Source organism: Passer domesticus, chromosome 8 (assembly GCF_036417665.1).
Source record: "Passer domesticus isolate bPasDom1 chromosome 8, bPasDom1.hap1, whole genome shotgun sequence".
In the NCBI taxonomy this organism is placed as follows: domain Eukaryota; kingdom Metazoa; phylum Chordata; class Aves; order Passeriformes; family Passeridae; genus Passer; species Passer domesticus.
In genome coordinates, this window is record NC_087481.1 from 7,628,588 (window position 1) to 7,650,782 (window position 22,195).

The 22,195-nt window shown below is 50.9% G+C and overlaps 1 pseudogene; it reads left to right on the forward strand.

Annotated features, from left to right (window-relative positions):
• The first annotated feature begins 2,493 nt into the window (after positions 1-2,493).
• Positions 2,494-22,195, forward strand: part of LOC135305566 (zinc finger protein OZF-like) — a 128,753-nt pseudogene continuing 109,051 nt past the window's right edge.

Below are 22,195 nucleotides of genomic sequence, written 5' to 3' on the forward strand. Positions count from 1 at the left end.
GGTTTTGCAAGGTGGGTAGGAGCTAGAGGAAAGCCATACGTGGAAGCAAATAGATCAAGCATGGAGAATCATTGGTGTAACATCAGCAGAGGTGGTACAAAATTGGACAGATGCAAAAGGCTGGGAATTAAGCCAAAGGGTGAAGGCTTCCAAGCAGGTATGATAACACACACAATCCCTGAATGAAACCGGACTAGAACCCCAAGAACCAGACCTGTTAGGATCAGCTCCTGGAAATTACTGCTTGTTTTTTAACTACTTTCTGGAAGCAAAAATAACCAATTTGAGCAATGTTCTAGTCCCACATTCCAAGAATAATAGTGTCATCCTTAATCCCAATTCTCCATTATATCAGAACAAGGCCAAATATTGCCACATTGGACTTATCCTGGCAGTGCTGGTGCAAATGAGACTGTAAGAAAGCTTCCACTTGGTGTCTTTTTAATCTGTGGGGACAGAGCCTGGCCTGCAATTCCAAGTAATCCCTTTGGTGGAACTTGTTACCTAGGAAAACTAACCATGTTTGCCCCTAGCATGTGACAAATGCTGAATCAGACTATCTGGAGAGCAGGACACAGCAGAAGAACTAAAAGAGCAATCACAGGCTTAGGATCTAATTGTCATGATCATGTAGAGCTTTGGGGTGCTCCAGCACGAATCTCAGTATCATTCCTTGCTCCAGGTGTTGTGGCTGCTCAGGCTTTGACTACACTGAAGAAGTTGGGATGCTGGGCAGCTAAACAACTGAACACAGCTTCAGCTGTTCTAAATCAAATGCTCACTGGTGTAGATAGTATTAGCCATGGCACACTGCAAAATAGAGCTGCTGTAGATTTGTTGTTGTTAGCACATGGCACAGCTGTGAGGAGTTGGAAGGAATGTGTTGTATGAACCTCTCTGAGCATTCTGCATCCATTCACAGGAAACTCAAACAACTACAGGACAACATGAAGAGATTGACTGTGAATGACTGAGGGTTGGATGAATGTTTTAAGGGGTTGGCAATAACTGGATGGTTGAAAGATATTGTAAAGGGAATTTTGTTAGTATTAGTAGTCATTACTTTATTGCTTTGTGTTATTCCATGCATAATTAAGTTGGTGACCCCCTTAGTAGGGAACACAGTAAAGAGGGTCTGGCTGGTGCAAGAAGGGGGAATTGTAGCAATGTATTTGAACAACTCAGGCCTCAGTGTGCACCAGCCATACCCTCTGCAACTGTTCTTATCAGAATTGTCTCAGGGCTCTGTGGAATTCATCAAGGTGACTGAGATATAAACTGTGCTAAAATAAGCACAAAGAAGCTGAGAAACGGCACACCAGGATGGCAGGAAGTGGATAACAGGGGACTGTGAAACACCTGCACGGTGACCAATCACAGAGACTGAGAAATGGAGGCAGAGAACGAGGGAACGAGACAAAGGCAGGAAGCAAGAAGTGTGATCTTAGCAGTTTGTAGAATCCAGAAAAGTGTGTGTAATGTAAACAATAAACAGCTTCTGCTTGGTCACACCGGTCAGTTGTTCAGGAGTCCTGGTTTACCTGCAAGAGGGGGCAACTGGAAACATACTGGGAGAGGCTGGAACCATCCTAGGGGTGAATGGTAACACCTGGGACCATGCTGGGATCATAGTGGGATCATACTGGGAGTGACTGGGAGCCACAGGGCCCAAGCTGGGAGTGACCTGGGCACCCCTGGGGGGAACTGGGGCAACTGGCCCAGCTGGGGGGCTCAGGGTTGTTCTCCCCCAGGGCTGCCCCAGGTCCTGCTGCCACTTCGGACCTCACAGAGCCAGGGGAGAGGGGACAGGGACAGAGGAGAGCTGAGGGGCAAGGACAGGAGGCAGGGACAGGGACAGGTGAGGGACAGGGGACAGGGCAGAGCCAGGGAACACGGCCTGGCCGAGGGACACTGAGCTCCAGCACTTGGGGCTGTTACCCTTGGGCTCCCAGCACAGGCCCAGGGGCAGAATCCCCTCCAGAAACTGTTGTTTGCTTTCAGCTTTGCTCTGCAACATTCCCCAGGAGCCCCTGCAGCGGCTGCAGCCCAGCCGGGTGCCCGGGGCCACCAAAGCCGCTCCGGCAGTGCCCTCCTGCCCCGGGCAGGGCACACAACAGCCAAGGAAAGGCTCCTGCTGGGCTCAGGGCAGGCACAGGGCACTCTCCTGGCGCTGCCACGGGCACAGCAGAGCCGGCCTGGGCACAGCATTGGCATCCATGTCCCATGCAATCCCAGCAGGGATTAGGGCTCATTGTGTTACAAATGAGAAGCTTGACTAGGCCAATATTCAAGCAGCAATCAATTTATTAATTCATATGGTAAAGTATGAGCAATACAGGCTGGGTACAGGGGGGGAAGTTTTCCCTCCAGCTGCACACTGATAGTTGAGGCTTACAGGCATTGATAGGGGTACTCATAAACTTTCTCAGCAGTTTCCATTCCCAATTTTTACGTCACAATTCTATACACTATTATGATTTAGTTTTTCTCAGGATGTATCCCAGAAAGGAGTATCCCCAGATGGTGGGGTCCGGCTTCCGAAAGAAGAAAGAAGTCTCCCAGCTGGTGAGGTCCAGATTCCAGATGGGTCCACCTTTTAATTCCAAATCTCATTACAGTGATGTCCAGCTTCTCTTGGTCAAAACCATCAATCCTTGAGTAGATGTTCATCTTCCTTTCTTAAGCTGCTTTTCACTGTTTTTTTTTAATGTATCGAGATAAGCACGTTTCCTTTTTATATATTCTAAAGCTATGGTTTCAAAGATCCTTACTACGAGCAATATTCTAAAATTATACTTCAAAAGGTTATTATTGCAAAACTCTTTAAGGCTTAGCTACAAGCAGAAAGTTCCAGTCAAAGAGAAACATCCTTAAAGCTTTAATTCAAATGATCCTAAATCAACTGAAGAATTACAAAGGGTAATTGCGAACAAAGGATAGGTTCAAAGGCCTTCTTCCATGCTTTACCTCCTCAGTTATTTATTAGAATTTGTCTTCATAACTGTCCCATGGTCAGTTTCCACACATATCACAATCACAAATACACACGTTGCCTCTAGGAACCTGACACGAAACACAGCTTTGTATTTCCCAATTGCACTGCTGGCATTGCATTGGTCATCCATTCAAATAATTTCCCCATGGAATTCCCAGGGCAATGGGTTAGGGGGAGATCCATCCATGGAATTCTCACCTGGCTGGGATGAGAGAGATCCGGCCATGGAAATTCCATGGCAATTTCTGCATTCCCAAGGCCCTCATTCCTGAATCCCACATTCCCACAGGAACTCCCCTCCTCTTCCCACACCCACCTTTGTGCTCCAGAGCCTCCTGACCATGTCTGATGGATTTTGGGAGCTCTTCCACACAGCTGTGTCCCAGATAATGCTTCATCTGCTCCACCATGATCCCTTTGCATTCCCAGCACCTCCAGGTGATCCAGGTGGCACCGTCGGACACTGCAAAGCTCCTGGGTCCCAGCTGGAAGGAGATGAAATCCCACCCCTCGTAGCCATAGAGATCCCATCCCAGCCCCTCAGAGTCCTCCATTCCCAATATCCCAACCCTGGCTATCCCAATATCCCAACCCTGGCTATCCCAATATCCCAGCCCTGGCCATCCCAATATCCCAGCCCTGGCTATCCCAATATCCCAGCTCAGCTCCCCCCACCATCCCCGCTCTCTGCGGCTCCATCCGGCCCCGCTCGCTGCCCCAGCGCTCGCAGGGGTCCCGTCCACGTCCCCCACAATCAAGGACTGGGGGACCCCAGGCCGTGTTGTATTGTGTTTTATTCTCCTTGTTCTCAGTTTGCAATGGTTCCCTGATGTAGCCCCGCTTCTTTCCTGAAAATGCTTTGCCCCAAGTGACTTCCCTCCTCCCCCATGTCAATCCTCCCTGTGGCTGCAGAGCCATTCCCCAGTCTCCTCCCTGGGCCCCTGTCAATCCCTCGGCCTCCCTTCCCCTCTTTCCAGAATCTTCCCACAGGGGCGTGGAGTGATTGGGCAGAGGTCAGGGCCCTCCCTTAAGGTGCTTCCTCATTTGTGATCCTTCATGTCCATCTGCCCGGTTTGCACAGCCCCCGTTTCCCCCATTGGTTGTTGGATGTATCTTTGCCTTGTTTGCGCCCCCCTTTCCAAGCTGGTGCAGGGGCTGAGTGTGTGCTGTGTGCAGCAGGTTGTCCTGAGGGTCAGAGCTGCCCTGAGCCCTGAAATAAACCTTGGCTTTACCCTGCCCAGAGTGGGCCCTTTCTTCCTGCAGCAGCGTCTGCCAGCTGCTCCTGTGGTTTAGGGCTGGCAGCCCCGGCCGCTCTCCTGTAGCCCGGGCACAGGGGAGTGTCCCCCGCAGTCGACCGTGTCGGGCTGGGCGGGCAGGGCCCGAATGGGCACTGAGAGGACGTGGCGACAGGGCCGGGCTGCGACAGCACCACTGCCAGGTACTGCAGGGAGTGCAGAACTGGGGGGACAGCGAGATCGGGGCAGCTGGGGGGCTGAACGTGAGAGACTGGGGATCCAGGGGGGTCAAGAGGCCAAGGAAAGGGGGACTTGAAGGGCTGGCAGAGCTGGGAAGGAGGTTCAGGGGCTCAGAGTCAAGGAAAGGGGGTGCAGGGACTGGGAGAGCTGGGATGGGGTGTGCAGGGAATCCTGTGCCCAGGAAAGGGGGTACCGGGATGTCCTGGGAGTGAAAAAAGGAGGGTCTGGGGGCTGGAAAATGCAGGAATGGGGGCCCAGGAATCCCAGGTCAGGCAAAAGGGTGGGGCTGGGTGCTGGGAGAGGCGGAGGCCAGGGGAAGTTGAGTTGGTGCCAGATAAGGGGGTGCAGGGGGGTCTCAGTTCTGGGCAATGAGGTAAAAGGGGGTCTCAGGTCTCAGGAATGGGTTGCAGGAGGGGCTCAGGGTCACGGAAATGGGGGGCAGGGACATGGAGAGGCAGAAGGGAGTTCCAGGGGGCCTGGAGCCCAGGAAAGGGGAGTCCAGGGTTTCCCAAAAAAGGTGGGACATGGCATAGGGACACCCAGGATGTTCAGGAAGGGGGAGTTCAGGGCGTGTCTGGTTTTGCAGAAGGGTGGGGCTGGGGGCAGGGAAAGGCTGGAATGGGGGTCCAAGGTGTTCCAGATCGTCCCAGGGTCAGGCACATAGGAAGTCTGGAGGTGCCCAGGGAGGTGGAGCTCAGCCCAAATATTCTGGGGAGTGCCTGGGTTGGGATTTTTTGGGGGGATGTTTGGAGAATGAAGAACTCCAAGGCAGGGCAGAAAAAGCCCCTTGGGGGGACATCGGGGGGTGGCGGTGGCGGCTGGCGGCAGAGTCAGCCTGGAGGAGCAGAGCCCTGTGTCCCCCAGGAGCCCAAAGTGGGGAGCCCAGAGAGGGGGGAGCGCCGCCATTGGCGGGAGCCTGAAGAGGCTGGAGAGGGGCAGGGGGGACTCCTTGGAGCCCCTGCAGCCCAGAGCAGAGAATGAGGGGAGAAGGGAGCCCAAAAGGGAGCCCGAAAAGCCCCGGCATCCCTGAATGGGCAGAGCGAAGAGGGGGCAGCTTTTGGGATTGCTGGGACTGCCAGCAGGCTGGGGAGGGCGGGTACCGAGGAGAAGGGGGACCCGCAATGCAAGTGTGACCCCAGCAGCTGGGACAGGGGGAACTCCCAAAGAGCAGAGAGGAGGGAGCAGGGCCGGGGAATTCCTGGGAGGCTTTTTCAAGGCTGAATCTTGGTGTTTGGGAGGTTTTTCTGGAGCCCAGATGCCCGGTAACTTGTAGAGAGGGACTTGGGTGGAAAGACTTTCAAAGTCAATGTGCTCATCCCTTGTTTTCCCCAAACCAGGATTTCCCATTGCCACTTCTTGTGAGGCAGTGAGAGAAAGGAATATGTCCCTGGACACTGAGGCAGGGGATGAGGAAGTCAGTGCCCCTTTCCCCCTCTCTCCTGCTCCATCTCCCAGCCCAGCACCGCCCCAGCTGCAGGACAGCCTGGGGGCATCTCCTTGCCCTTGCCTGTGGCCCGGAGGCAAATGCCATCCTGTCCTTGTCCTTCCTCCCCCAGAGCAGGAGCTGAGGATGGAGAGCAGGGAGGACAAATCCCTGCGGCAGAACCTCGTGGCAGAGGCCGTTTTGAGCGGCTCCATGGCGTAGGAACCCAACGGGGAGGAAAAGCCCCGGAGATGCCGCACGAGGAGGGGCTGCAAACACAGATGGCGGGGATCTGAGGGGGAAAGAGCCAGCCTGGGCCGGGAAGGCGGCCGGAGATGGAGCCAGAGCTCAGAGCTGGTGGTCCATGAGGAAGTTCCTGATGAGGAGAAGCCCCACAAGTGCGAGGAGTGTGGGAAGAGCTTCAGGTGGAGCTCCCAGCTGATCAGGCACCAGAGGAGCCACACTGGCGAACGGCCCTACGAGTGTGATCAGTGCAGGAAGAGGTTTCAGAGCAGCTCCCATCTCCTCGTGCACCAGCGCACGCACACAGAGGAGAGGCCCTTCCGCTGCCCCGACTGCGGGCAGGGCTTCAGGCAGAGCTCCCATCTTGTCACCCACCGGCTCATCCACACTGGGGAGAGGCCCCACGAGTGTGAGGAATGTGGGAAGAGCTTCAGGCAGAGCTCCACCCTGATCAGGCACCAGAGGACCCACACTGGGGAACGGCCCTATGAGTGTGGGGAGTGTGGGAAAAGCTTCAGCCAGCGTTCCAGCCTCATTGTCCACCAAAAGATCCACTCTGGGGAGAGGCCCTATGAGTGTTCCGAGTGTGGGAAGGGGTTTCCGATCCGCTCCCATCTATTCCAGCACTATCAGAGTCACACAGAGGAGAGGGCCTTTCTCTGCCCCGACTGCGGGAAGGGATTCAGGCAGAACTGACACCTCGTCACCCACCGACGCATCCACACTGGGGAGAGGCCCTACGAGTGTCCCCAGTGTGGGAAGAGCTTCTCCTGCAGCTCTCACTTGACCCGACACCAACGGAGGCACCGATGAGGGAAGCCCTGCGAGTGCCCTGAGTGCGGGAAGAGCTTCGTGCGCTGCTCCAGCTCCATCCCCCACTGCAGGACCCACGCTGGGCACAGCCCTGGTGACCCACATTCCCTGTGATCCGTGTTGGGAACACACCTGCCTGATTGTCCTTTTGGTTTGGCTTTAATTTTTTTCTTTTCTTCCTCTCTTTGCCCTCCAAAAGGCAAGATGGATGGATCTGTCACCACAAAACAACTCAAATCCAACCGAAAACAACTGAATTTTAACCCATGAAGGCTCAATCCCTCCTCAAATTGCTTGTTCCCTCCTCAAAAAAACTCAATCCCAGGCCAAACTCACTCCATTCCACAGCCACCAGGGTGAGATGGGGTTGGAAAGGGATTGGGAGAAGTGGGATCCCAATTGGGAGCGGTGGGATGGGGATTGTGTGGGGCTGGCTGGGTGGGATGTATTTGACAGCAAATAAAACTTTCAGAGTTACTGATTTCTGTCCCATTCATTTTCAGTCAGTTCTGTTTGCAGAGTGCCTCCTCCTCAGCTGATTAATTTGCTTTAAAAATCCCATTTTTTAAATCATCTAACCCAAACAATCCAAAAACCAATATCCAAATAAAAGCACTCACCTACAATTAAATTTTAAAAAATAATTGGAATTGTTTTAGAGTACTTAAGGGTGTTATTAAAGTTTAATTGTTTGGTTAAAATGTATGAGAAATTCTAGTGGTGCTTGGTTTTGTGTTTAGAATATTTGTAATATGAATTACAGGCGTGTTAGATTGTATGATAGTTTAGGCGTGTTAGATTGTATGATAGTTTTTTTAGATATTTTTAATCTAAGGTATATTAGTTATTGCATTAAAATTTTCAGAAGATATTTCTTAGTATATAATTTGTTTATATTTATTGGTAATATGATAGTAATAGTTATTGTTGTTTTCGCTTGAATCATTGGAGTATCGGAAGGAAAAATATTTCATTTTTATTATAATTGATTTCATTGTAATTATAGTTTATTGATTTATAATTTTGTTATCAGTTGTTGAGAGGATAGGAAGGAAGTTCAAGGGCAGGAGCATCTTTTTCCTCAGCTTGTGCAGGCCACGTCTGGGTGCTATTCAGCCCAGAGCTATGGGATAATATTGTAGTGCCTCCCACACACATTCTGCCTCCAAGAAAAGTTTGGCTTGGCTTCTTAGAGTGAAATAAATAGAAGCGTAATAAAATGGACAGTTAAACTGATCCCTCTGGAATGACTCTCTTGCTTTCCAGTGTCAATCCTGCACCTCATGCTCCCAAGGCTTGGTATGAACAAGTGTCTGAGATTGCTTAAAAATTCCCAGGCAAGGTTCAGTAAAAACCAGATTGAATATTAAGCAACAGCTCAAGAAAATTCATTGGCAACATTCACATTATTACTTACTGCTTGGTTAAGGAACAACATGGGGAAAAAAGCAAGGAACAAAATTCAGTCAATCAAATGAGAAACATTCTGAGAATTGTGTGTGTGTGTGTGTGTGTGTGTGTGTTTAGGTGTGTTTGAGAAAGGGACAGAAAGGACAAGGATCAAAAGGAATACGGCCTAAAAGCTTAACAGCACTGGAGCTGAGCAGTGGTTAAACTGGAGCCTCCAGGAGTGGGGCTCTTGGCCCAGGATCCATGGCTGCTCAGTCATGCTGCCAGTGCAGCAAGCTTGAGAGCGCGCTGGCTCTGCGAGGCCCCACTCAGAGGGAGGTTGCTGCTGGCACCTCTGGGCTCCAGGAGAGCCCCAAGGGCCTCCTTTGGGAGCGCTGTTCATGGGCCACAGGCGAGGGGCCTCAGCCATCAAGGCTTCATCGTGGCCGCACCGTGGGTCAGCAGCCTGGCTCTGAGAGTGGGAGAAGGAGGATGTCATGCCTTTGAGGCAGGAAAAGCGGTTTCCAAGGCAGTTCACAGGACACCCCAGGAGCTCGTCAGACAGCACAAGTGCCTGGCAGCGCTCGGTGTCTCTGGGAAGCTCAAGAGGAGCTGGGCCCAGGGGCTGCTCAGCAAGGCCCAGGCCTGACAAGCTTTTCTCAGGTCACCGTGTGGCCGGACAAGGCCGGGGCTACTCACCACCACAATCTGAAGCACGAGGTTTTGATGTAGGGTAAAAAGCCATGGCCCAGTGGAAGTGGGCCGTGTCCTCAGGCCTGTGGGAGAATCACAATGCAGATCCTTGTGCTACTGATTCCATCTCTCCCACTTTTCTGAGTTCTTGGTGGCAAGGTCATTTAGGTCACACAGCTCTCTGAAGCTTTCTGCAGATGAATTAAAGTGAGATTACACGTACCAAATCGTGTTCTGTCACAGTTTAACTGATTGATTTAAGAAATTTCTGGAGCAGAAAACTTGCTTCCTCAGATATTTACTGTGTGTGGCACCAAGCACAGAGGAGAGATTTAATGTCAAAGGCATGACCCAGGCAATGCTCTTTTGACAAGTTCTGCCCTGAGCTTTCCTGAGGAAGATCTGAAAGGTTCAATGTCACTAGCACAAGCTCCTGCAGTGGCTGCTGGCCAGCAGAGCAGGGCTGGCAGCTGTGCAACAAGTGTTGCCACAAGCAGCAGCTCAGCCAGGGCAGCAAATCAAGAGCTGGGAAGGAGCTGATCTGAAGGCCAAACCTCCTTAGCTCCTAAAAGAGCTGGAACAGTTCCTCATTCCAATGAGGTGCAGTGTTGGACACAGCTCTGTGTGAGCACTGGACACAAATTGCTCCCACTGAGTGCTGTGATGGTTTCTGCAGGAGCTCTGGGCTCCTGTGTGTGCTGGACACAATGAGGAGAGAAGGAGCCAAGTGCACTGACACACCTTTGCCTTGAGCATGACCCGGCCTGGACCAAACACACTGCAAGCTTTCCCCTTTGGCCCATGTCTCAAAATGTCAGGTCAGCTGTTGGACGACTCAGGTTGGTTTGGTGTCAAAGAATTTCCCTCAGAAATGCTGGGTTTGTCTTCCTCTGTGCCGTCCCCTCAGCAGCCTTGGGGCTGCTCCTGTGTGAAGCCATGTGTCTCACACAGTTTGGGAGAACTTAATACAGGACACTCTGCAATGAGTCGTCTCCTCTAAAGTGTTCCAACAATCCCCTCCCAGTAACAGGAAATGAATACTAATAGATGAAAGTGGAAAAAAATTGCAACAGTTTATTAACAAGCGGAATAGCTGAAAAGCAAGCAAAAAGGCCAGTGAGTTCTAGATATCAAACTGCCAGACCTCACCGTCCCCCTGCTGGGACAAAGACCCAGAATGCCGGAGGAAAATCCCCCCAGGACACGCGTTACAAGGTGGTGCTGGGTTCTCCCTCAGGAAGAACAGGAGCTGTCACGGAGCAGCTCCAGCAGCAGATGAAAGCTCCATGCTTGTCCAGCGTCGACTTTCTCCCAGAGGCAGAGCTCTGTGGAGCGGTCACGGCAGGTGAAGCAGCTGGGCTGGAGCCCCTCGGTGTCTTTTCTCCCCGGCGTGGCTCAGCTCACGCTCTCGGGCTGGGAGCGGGGCTGCTCCACTTCTGCTGGCACCATGTCCCTGGGCTTGGACAGTTTTCTGCCAGCATGCTGTTACACAGATCTCTCATAAAGGCCCAAACCAACTCCAAACACTCTGCCTACAGCAGCGTTTCACAAAGGGCTGCAGAAATCCAGGACAGCTGCAAGTGAGTGTCAGACGGCTTTTGTCTTGTTCTTGCCAGCAGAATTCTTGATGAACTGATGTAACACAGGAGCTGTGTTTTTTTATTGAAATATTTCATGATGAGTAACAAGCCTTGGGAGCATGAGGCACAGGACTGATGTGTGAAAGCATGAGCATATCCTCCAAAGTGACCAGTTTAATTGTCCATTTTATTACCCTTGTATTTATTCCACACTAATAAGCAAACTCAAGCTTTGCTTGGATATAAAACAGGCACGGCATAACCTACGGTCTCTTGCAGGGTCACCAGGGCTGTCAGTGACAAAGCAGGCAGTCTGCTTCATTGGGAATCACTACAGATCTGCATCACAATGTGTTTTTAAGTAGCATGGTATTATTAAGATCTCCTTTTCTGCACGAGATACAAAAAGGAGGTTCTGAAATTATTTCCATGCAAGCAGGCAGTAAATAACTGACCCTGCTATCCTAAGAAAGCTTTGGCTTTTGCAATTGCACTCTTCCCATTCATCTTTTGACGCAGACACTCCAGGTTTTCCCCACACCCCTGCAAGGCTGGCAATCCCTGTTTCCCATTTACTGTTCTTCCCTAGAGCAAGTACAGTGGCTGCTTTGAAACTAAAAGCCCTGAGATCTGGGCATCTTGAAGGAGCATGAAATGCTAATTAAGTGTTCCCATTGGTAATACCCAGGTCTGCTCTTCCCAGAGCTCTGAAGCAGCAGCAGGAGGGCCATGCATCATTCCTGTTGGTGGATGTTCATGTTTCTGGTGTGCAAGAGCAATGTCTTTGAGGAGGGACAAAAATGCCCCTATCCAAACAGTGGCTGTGCAAGGAGATGTGAAGTTTCACTGCCTTTTTTAGGATATTTTAGAAAGATCTAAGAGAGTACTGTGGCATGGAGCAGGTCCCTAATTTTGTCTCCAGAGAAATCCCCAAAGGACACATCTGCTCTGCTGGTAATGGCAACCCCATAAGCTCGTGGACTTGTTTTCCCTGCAACATGCCACCCTGCCTGGGCTTTACTAGGCCAGGACTAGACCCATAGCTATGCCAACACATGCAGCCACGTGAATTGCTTGTTCCAGCTATGCAGGAATTCATTACCCTGGCAAGCAGCGGTCCATGGGAACAAATGATCCCATAGCCCTGGGCAGAAGGGCACCCAGGCTGCAGTGGCAATAGATTTGAAGAGCCCTTGTCACTTGTTATAGGCCTCACAGCCCACTCATCCCTTGGCAAGCAAGTTGCAAAAGACACTGTTGGACTGCTGTCCTGGGTAAATCTACATACAGACAACTATTCCAAAGCAGGGCATCTTTTCCCAGTGAAATACACATCCTCTTCTTACCTATGAAATTGTGCCTGAAGTCACCTGTGAGCCAGATCTGTGTGAGATTGCAAAGGAGCAAAGCTTTGGCATTTGGGCACACTTCTCTTGGTTTCTTTGCTCAGGCCTTCCGAGAGCACACAACATATCCAGGTAGAAATCTTTTGACTATACAGGATCTTTTGGTTCCATTGTCCCCCAAACATGTAAATGTGTGGCCCTGTTGTAATGCCAAGTAACAAAGAGCAGCACTAATGACAGAAAGAAAACGTGGCAAAAGAGGAAGAGGAGATGCACAGTGAGGAAAAGATGTGGTGAGACACTGGCACATCAAGCAAGCTGCACTCCCATAATCTCTAGGCTGGCAGATCCTGGTCTCACATTCTCCTTTTGGTTTATTTAATTTATTTTTTTTAATAACGAAAATAAAATATATAGAATTAAAAATATGTCATCAAAATTGAAAGATACATTCAAAACCTTTATTCAAAATGACATCTAAATATCAGAATATATATCCATATCTAACTATGAAGCCTAACACATAAATCCTATTCTTGTGACACTCTTCAGACAGGCAGCAGCTTCTTCCTGAGCTTGGAGGAATTAGAGCTCTTCTGGATGGGAGACAAAGACTTTGTGGGTAAGAGAACATTGCAAGTGTCCAGAGAAAACTGCTTGGTAAGGCTGTAGGCAGTCAGATCTGCAAAGGGGAGACACAAAATGCAACAGAGCCAGCAATACAAAAGAAAATCATCTGAAGCTCCATATTTTATGGGACAGACTTCCTGGAATCTTCTAAATAGCTGCACAGGGAAACATGCTCTTGCTGGCAGACACTTGGAGTAGGCCATAGGAAAAACCCTGCCCCACTTCCACAGAGCTACCCCAGGAACAGCCTGGCCTCTGGGCTGCCCTGGGACAGCAGGGAGCCCCGAGCCCTGTGCTCTCCAGCAATGGCTCAGCTGCACATGCACCCTCCTGCTCCTCTGCCTGCCCCACAGCTGAGCAGCCCTCCAGCTGCACGGGGCACTGGCAGCAGCACAGCTCATTGCAGGGCCACATGCAGGGCACAGCTGTTCCCTGGCAATGTGCACAGCCTGGCTGGGCTGCCACAAGACCCTTCCTCCCAGCAGAGAGCGGCCCAGCTCCCCCCATCACCTCTGTGTGAGGCTGAGCCATGTTCACCTTGTCCTCAGTCTGGAGTTGCTTCAGGCCCCCCATGTCATGACTAAGAAGGGAAGTGGAGAGAGCAGGGGCAGATGCAAACCCTTCCTTAGGCACTCACAGCTCTTCTGGGCAACTTGTTCCCAGTGCCTCAACAGCCTCACTGTAGAGAATTTCTTCTTAGAAAATTGCAAAGAGGATAAAAATGCTTCTGTAAATCCATCAGCAACAAAAGGAGGGCTAAGGAGAATCTCTGTCTTTTCCTGGATGTGGGTGGAAACACAGAACAAACGATGAGGAAAAGACTGAAGACCTTAGTGCACTCTTCCCTGGGTACAAACTGTCAGGATGGCCAGGCCCAGGGAGGGGTGGAATTCAATGGAATTAAATCCAGCTGGTGCCTGGTCACAGGTGGTGTTCCCCAGGGCTCAGCACTGGGACCAGTTGTGTTTCTTATCTTTGCCAGCGATGGGAAAGAGAGGATCAAGGGCACCTCAGGCAGTTTACAGATGATGCCAAGCTGGGTGGGAGTGCTGATCTGCCAGAGGGATCTGGACAGGCTGGATCATGGGCTGAGGCCACTTGCGTGAGGTTCAACAAGGTGAAGTGCCCGTCCTCCACTGGGGCCACAGCACCCCTATGGATGGCTACAGGCTGGGGGCAGAGTGGCTGGGAAGCCGCCCAGCAGAAGAGCACCTGGGGGTGCTGGTTGGCAGTGGCTGAGAGCCAGGGTGCCCAGGTGGCCAAGAATGCCAATAGCATCCCGTCCTGGGATAGGCTTTAGGGGTGGCCTTGGCAGTGTCAGCAGTCTCAGATTATGGGAAGGACTCTATGATCTTAAAGGTCTTTTCCAATGGAAAAAGTTCTGCAATTCTAAACCTCCATTGGTGCTTTTGAAGGATGCAGTCCCAAATAGACCTGCATTTGTATTTTTAAGGAATTTAGCATTGACCTCTCCTTGAAAGTAATAGGAATCAGGCTTTAAATGTTCTCAAAGCACTTTTATTCCTTGATCTTAAGCTGTGTGTTTGAATTGAGGTGCTTTTGTACAGGAAGGTTGGACCATGGGATAAATACAGGCAATTTAGCTGCAATGGCACTTGTTTCATCTGCTTTTCTGCTTCCTTTTCCCATGGGTGGCAGATTTGGGAGTATTTTCTTGTGCATTGACTTCAGGCTCAGACTTGCTCATGGATGTGCTGTAAAATCTTATCTACCCCTTAGTGAAAAATGCTTGCAAACTGGTGGGAATTGCTAGAGACAAGAATTACAAACCGGTCCCCAGTATGATTAGCCCAGTGTCCCTGCTTAAATCAGGTATGCTTGTATTAAAAAGGAGCAAACTATTCTAACTCTCCTGCCCACTCCACTTTAAAAAAAATGTTTTGTACTTCTTGGGGCAAGTCCTGTGTGCCATTCCAAGTCTGTTATGAAATGTGTGAAGTGATGCTGCTGCTGTAGCAGCAGCCTGAGTTGAGTGGGAGCAACTCCAAAGCACTGGGTTCTACAGCAGTGGGCATGGTGGGAGGCTTGCCTCTGCTGCCATGGCCATCCAGCCATGGGGAGAGCAGCTGCTGGGGCTTCCCCCTTCTGCCAACAGCAGTCTGCCTCCAACACGTGGACTGTATGGCCATGATTTTGCCAGAAAGTGGGAAATGCATCGTTTGAATGTATTTTGATGTTGTCTGACATCACCTGACTGGAGCGGTTTGGTGGGCAGGATGCCCTGTGGGCAGGGCCATGGCAGGGATCAGTGGCTGGCACTGGCAGTGTTATTTTCCCAGGCAGGCTCCTGACACAGCTGTGGGGGAAGGCAGCAGCAGCTGTATCAGCCCAGCGAGCAGCAGCACATGGAGGACATCCTCATTTTCAAAGAGCCCATCACCCCCTTTGCTCTCCCATGGCAGCACAAGATGATTCCAGCAGGTGAAGGGCTGCCACAGCCTGGAGACTCCTTCAGCCAGCACTTGTTCCAATCTCCTTACTGCAGCTGTCCTGGAGGATGTTGGCCTGCAGAGCTGGTGCCAATGCCCAGGAATGCTGCTCGGCTCAGGGGCAGGGTGTGTACAAAGCTGCCTTCAGAGCGCTGATCACCAGACCCCGGAGCTGCTGGCAAGGGCAGCAGCTCTTCTTCATTCTGTGCAGGAGAGAGGCCAGCCTTGGAGCCTGGCCCTGGGGACAGGGAAACGCTCTGAGTATAGGTTTGAATTTTCAGAGACAGTCCAAATGAGAATTGTTTTGAGGCAGGTGTTGCAATGTTGGGTTTGGGTGTGTCTGCAGGAAAGCAAGCAGGAATAAACCCCTGCCACAATGAGGGAGAACTTTGCATGGCCAGTTTACACCCTAGAGATACACTGATGATATGGGCCCACTGAACACTGGGGGCATCTGATGCAGAGTGCAAAGCTTCTTTGAATAGACAGGAGACATGAGACTTGAAGAAATAATATTGCATATGCAGAAAAAGGGATCAGACCCACTGGTCCCATGGCTCAGGCTTAGTTTTGCCAAATCAAGCAGGATTAGTTTTATCCACTTTTTTCAGAATAACCTGCCCTGTGCTATTTCCATCATGAAAAGTTTGAATTGTCAGGAACTGCCAAGATCAGAAATGTTTTGAGGCAGATCATGTTTATGTTGGGTTTGGGTGTTTATGCAAAAAAGCAAGCAGGGAATAAACCCCTAGAACAATGAAGCAGAGCAAAAGTGGAATATTTGGATGGTCAATTTGTTCTCTAAAGCTATCGGCCAGCTGAATTCTGGGGTCATCTACTGGGGAGTGCAAAGCTGCTTTTACTTCCACGGCCCGGTGCCATTCTTTGTGTCCCAGCACTTTGTTTGATGTGAAGAGAAATTAACCAATTCCCACACCAACCAGCTGCAACCCAGATCTGAGTGGGAATTACAGAAATAAATTACAGAAATGAATTTACAGAAATAAAGGACTTGAAAAGTAGCTTTGGAGAGGGTTTACTTCCTAGACAGTGTGAAAGCCTCAGGCCTGGCCAGGCTGGGCTCAGGGCTGGCTGCCCTTGGGAAGGGAAGGGGATGGAGTTGGGGTGGGGTCTTGCAGCCATGGAAATGAGAGAGCCACGGGCTATTGCATCACAAAGGGGCAGCCCCATGGGCTATTGTGTCACAAAGGGGCAGCCCCACGCTGAGGCTGTGAAGGCTGTGCAGGTTGTGGTTGGCACGGCCGCAGCGGCAGCAGACGCGTCTGGCTCTGCCTCTCTGTGCCGAGCGCTGGCGATCGGAGTCACCCGGCCTTGTTCTGAGGCTGGGCACCAAGCTCCTGTCGCTGGCTACACTGGGAATGTTCCCAAATTCAAACCCAGATCCTTCTGCCAGGCAGAAGCACAGGTTTGAAGATGGACTTTAGTGGAAAAGGAAAAACCTCTGAAGGGAAAGGTGAGGATAGGAAGGAGCTGAAAGGCTGAAGCCAAATGGAAAACAAATCCCACCATATTTCAGGGAAAACTGTTCCGTGGTGGTCAGTGCTGGCTCTGTGTCAGAGTAGGTGGCTGACAGCTACAGAGGATCCTGCAAGGGCGCCCATGGAATCACAACATTCTGTCATTAGTTTACTCTGCTTTCTCCTGTTTGACAGTAGCCAAATCAGTCATACTGTCAGCCAGGACAGGGACTGTGGCCACAGCTGCCCACAAACTTGACATGGCCATGAGATTCAAGTCCTGTTGCTTTCTTTACCATCAATGTTGGGTCTCAGTACAGAAAAATTTCCTGTTCTTCCTCTGCTTGCTGATGGGGTCCCACCCAGGGGATGGTATTACGGTGGTACAGAAACACCAATAAGGCCTGCCTGCTTGCTGAGAGGTCTTTGTGGTTTTCAGAAATAGCAGTCACAGCTGTGTGGGTCTTTCCTAGGGATTCCCAGAAGGCCAGCCTCAAGAAGGAATTTTTTTCCCCTCTTATCTTTGGAGCCTTCCACCTTTCCCTTCACACTTGCTAACTCAATACTGTTGAGAGGAATGTAACGCAGACTAGTTTCATGAAAAAGAAAACCAAAGAAATTTTCCCAATAATTAAAAATTATTCCCATCGAGTGCCATACCTATTAGATGTGTTGATGATAAAAGTGGGCCTTCGCATAACTCACTTCTTCCCTTGAGAGCGTGGCTCAGGCTCACACAGAGGTGAGGTGGGAGCTGGGCCGCGCTCTGCTGGGAGGAAGGGTCTTGTGGCAGCCCAGCCAGGCTGTGCACATTGCCAGGGAACAGCTGTGCCCTGCATGTGGCCCTGCAATGAGCTGTGCTGCTGCCAGTGCCCCGTGCAGCTGGAGGGCTGCTCAGCTGTGGGGCAGGGAGAGGAGCAGGAGGGTGCATGTGCAGCTGAGCCATTGCTGGAGAGCACAGGGCTCGGGGCTCCCTGCTGTCCCAGGGCAGCCCAGAGGCCAGGCTGTTCCTGGGGTGCCTCTGTGGAAGTGGGGCAGGGTTTTCCCCTGGGCTGTCTCCAGTGTCTGCCCGTAGGACCATGCTTCCCTGTCCAGCTCTTTAGAAGTTTCCAGGAAATGTGTCCCATGAAATATGGAGCTTCAGATGTTTTAGGTTTGCATTGTGGCTTCTGTTACATTTTGTGTCTCCACTTTGCAGGCCTGACTGGCTACCCTCTCACCAAGCGGTTTTCTCTGGCAAATCCCTCTATGCTCCTTCCCTCCAAGCCATTGCCTCCCATCCAGAAGAGCTCTCCTTCTACCACACCAAGTCAGACACGCAGTGGAGAGCAGGAGAATGGGAAAAATGGCAGTGGCTGTGACGAGCACCGGGCAAAAATACAGGAGCTGAGCTCAGAGAGAAAAGGCCATAAGGTAAAGAGACCAAGCTAATCCTGTGTGGTAAATTTTCAATTTCTTTGCTGTAGGTAGAACTCTGAGATGTTTTTGCTGACAGGAAGTGACCCTCTCACTGAAGTTTGAAAAGGTCCCGATTTGGATCCTTAGCTGGGCCAGAAATGATGGGATATGAAGGAAAGGTGCCTATGCACCTGCTGCCTCCACCCCCCTTCCTGGCCATGGCATGGGGGCTCAGGAAGAACTTGGGCAGGCAGAGACCTTGCAGAGAGCAGCAGGGCAAGGAGCTCTGCTGGACTTCCTAAATGCCAGTGAGCCTGAGATGATGGATGTGTGGGAGCTGGAGAGCAGCGAGCATCCCGAGAGCTCAGCAGCAGCATCTGGGCTCAAAGGCTGCTGGGGAAGTGTAGGAGGGAAGGGCAGCAGCAGCAGAAGAGAGGGGCTTGAGAAAAGCAGGTTTTGCCATCCTGCAGAATGGCTTTGTGGGGATGTGCTGGATATCAAGAGTGGCTGTAAGGTGCCTTAGGGTCAGAGAGAGAACCGTGATCTAAACACACTCCAATACCATCCACAAGGCCAGTGGAGGCAGTGGCAGCCCAGAACACCTTGATGTCACACCTGTGGATGCCAGCTGGGAATGTAGCCACACTTGCAGAGAAGTCACCAGAAGGGAAGGGGTGGCAAATCTGGGGCATGGTCTCTCCCTCACCACCTCCCTTTCCATTCCCCATCCTCGGCCAACCGCACCATCAGTTTGACTATTCCTGCCAGGTCCCAGCTGAGGGCATATCTAGATGTCTTGAGGCATGAAGGGGGGCAAGGCTGGATGCTTGATCTGAGCCCTGTGTTCTACTCTTTCCAGGCTGCCTTGCTGCATTCCATTGGTGGGGATATGAAGAAGGGGTCACTGGGACTGCCTTTGGTCCCCCCAATAGGCAAGGCAGGAAGTCCCCCTGTGGGCAGTGCTGCGGGGTCCCTGCCAAGCTCTCCCCAGCTGGATTCCCAGGATTCCAGGGAGATGAGGTAAGCCAAGGTGTCTGCTGCTCCAGTGTGCTGTTCACCTCACTCCTCCCATCTCGTGTGATTATTTTGCACAGTCAGCTGTCCCCAGTGCTTATGCAAACATCTGTGTTTTCACCATTTTGCACACCTATAATGACGTAGCACAATGTCATACCCAAGGTTTTCGATCTGATCCTTCTTCTTGAAAAAACAAGGAGTTGTAATATTCTAAGGAGCCAGCAGTGCTCTGACCACATGTAGAACAAGGCTGTCACCAGGGTAATGCAGGAGCAGGCAAAGTCAAGCTTTGGCAGCAGTACAAAAGTAGCTGCCCTCCATACAGACTCGTGTCTCAGCTCAGCAGCTCTTGCTGCTTCGGAGAGGCTCTAGGAACCACTTGGCTCCAAAAGGAGAGGCAGCAGACTTGGGGAGTTTTGATGCAAGTTGAAGAATGACTGCTGTGTTTCAGCCAGAGCTTGGCCAGCTCTGTGTGACTCCAGAAACAGAAAGCCCAAGGACAATTAATCAGCTTGGCATCTTGTTGGGTTTATGTGTTGCATTTCCCCCTTCATCACAGTGACCATGCTAATAACTTTGCCTCCTTTCATGGTACGCCCTTTCCCTCCCTTCTCTTTCTACCTCCTGATATGTTCTTTTGTCCTCTATTTTCTCCAGGCCAAGACCCAGCAGCAGAAGCAAAGAGAACAGCTCTGAAGATGCAGGTAGGTAGAGGGCATGCCTGTCCTAAAATGACCATTGTAGTCTTGCCTCAGAGGTGACATTTGGAGAGCTTGGTTAAAACCCATTCTTTTCAAAATCGCATTAAATTAATTTCAATTCCTTGATGGGTTCAGTGGAGTCTCCCAGAGCCCAGTCCCTGCGAGTGTGCTCTGGTGGTGCAGTGAAAATTCCTCCAGTGGGAAGTGTTGGGTGGCAAGTGCTGGAGTGGTGGCTTGGGGCCCTGGAAATGCAGTGCAGGAAAAGGAAACATTCCTCTTTTTCCTGCACATGCCTTTTATCTTCCTGAAGCCTTCCTAGTATCACACTTAGTAGGGTAAATGAAGTCATTTAGCATGAAATGAGAAATATTACCACTCCTTTCTCCTGCTTTTGAAGGAGAATACCTTTCCTTGGGGCAGTTTCTGAGCTGAACCCTTTGAGATCTGGAGGAGATTCATGGGCACTGCCTGGTTTTGCACTGGCAGAAATAGGGAAAGCTCCTATGACAGAAAGTCCTTTTGAATTTTCCAGTGAAGGAGAAGGAGGCTTCCAGGTGGATGCAGCTTAGGCAGGGTGTGAGTTTGTCATCCTCTGAGAGCACAAGAACAAAGCCACCCGTGGCAGGTTCACAATGACAAATCTCTTCCCTGGCTGTCTCTGCCTGTGTCAGTGCTGCAGGCTGAGGCTGGGGGAGGAGATGCCTTCTGCCTTGTCCCTGTCCCTGCCTTGCCTGATCCCTGACAAGTGGAATGTGCCAGACAAAATGCAGTCTCTGGTGCATCTGGCTCAGCCAATGCTTTCAAGTTGAAAGCCCCAGTGACACTGTTGTTGTTCCTTTGCCATCTCTGGGCGTGTCATGCTAGGAGAGATGAGACTTGGAGAAATAATTCTGCTGATGCACAAAAAGGGATCAGATCCCCTGGTCCATTTGGGGATCAGAGCTAGGTCTGCCAAATCCTGGGTGTGACCCCTTTGGAATGACTCTTTATTTCCTGATATGCAGCTGGAGTGCTAAATGCAGCTCAGGAGTAGTACTGCTCAGTAAGTTAGGTGACATTTTTGTTGGATCAGTTCTGGACTAGAAAGTACCTATCTTATTAAACCCTGCCTGTTTTATTACTGACCCCAGCATTCTACAGGGTGAAAGAATCCAGTTTTAAGACACTCATTCTGCTTGGATGCCATATGATTTTATCCTCCGTGAAGCCATGTAAAGAATTACATGTTGATGGAAAGTATTTTAGAATGATCCTCTAGGTCTGATGGAGAGTATTTTAGAATGATCTGCCCTCTGCTATTTCCATTAGGAAAATTTTGAATTGACCATATCAGCCAAGATCAGAAATGTTTTGAGGCAGGCCATGTTTATGTTGGGTTTGGGTGACTCTGCTGAAAAAAAAGCAGGGAATGAACCCCAGGAAGAGGCAAGTAGAGCAGAATTGGCACTTTTGGATGACCACTTTGTTCCCTACAAATACAGGCTCGCAGAATACTGGGCACATCTAATGGAGAAAGCAAAGCTTCTTTTATGTGTAACACGTGGTGCCATTGTTTGTGTCCCAGCACTTCCTTTGTTGTAAAGAGTAATATAAAAATCCCAAATGTGCAAAACCCGACCTCAAATTGAGTGGGACCTACAGAAACAAAGGCCTAGAAAGCTACTTTTGAAAACAATGATTTCCTTGACAGTGTCCGATTCTAGAGACCACTGTGAATTTCCAGCTGTTTGGAAGGAAAGGGATCCTGTAGTAGTTGGGAGGCAACAGGCAACACATAAATAGTAGAACCCTTCTCTCCTGGCTTGCCAGCTCCATATTGTTCAGAGAAATTAAACTGATGCTGGTTTCATGTAAAATAAGAAACCAACCAATCTTTTCAGTAACTAAAATGTGCTTTGAATGCCTCACCCATTAGATGGGTTGATTGTAAAGGCATGAGTTCAATTAACTCACTTCTTCTCTTGTACCTGAATTACAGCTTCTTCTGAGCCTGCTGCAAACACCCAGAGGAAGAAGGGAAAGAGCTCTTGGTGCAAGACAGGACCTGGGATGCCTCTGTTCCCAAGGAAACTGGCTGACCTGTTTGGCTTGGAGTCCTATGTGCCGAAGCCCGACCTTGGGAATGGAGGTCTGGGCTCCCGGCCGGCTCAGGGGGCCTCGGCCCAGGAGCCCCAGGAGCCTGGCTCAGGCTCACACAGAGGTGAGGGGGGAGCTGGGCCGCTCTCTGCTGGGAGGAAGGGTCTTGTGGCAGCCCAGCCAGGCTGTGCACATTGCCAGGGAACAGCTGTGCCCTGCATGTGGCCCTGCAATGAGCTGTGCTGCTGCCAGTGCCCCGTGCAGCTGGAGGGCTGCTCAGCTGTGGGGCAGGGAGAGGAGCAGGAGGGTGCATGTGCAGCTGAGCCATTGCTGGAGAGCACAGGGCTCGGGGCTCCCTGCTGTCCCAGGGCAGCCCAGAGGCCAGGCTGTTCCTGGGGTGCCTCTGTGGAAGTGGGGCAGGGTTTTCCCCTGGGCTGTCTCCAGTGTCTGCCCGTAGGACCATGCTTCCCTGTCCAGCTCTTTAGAAG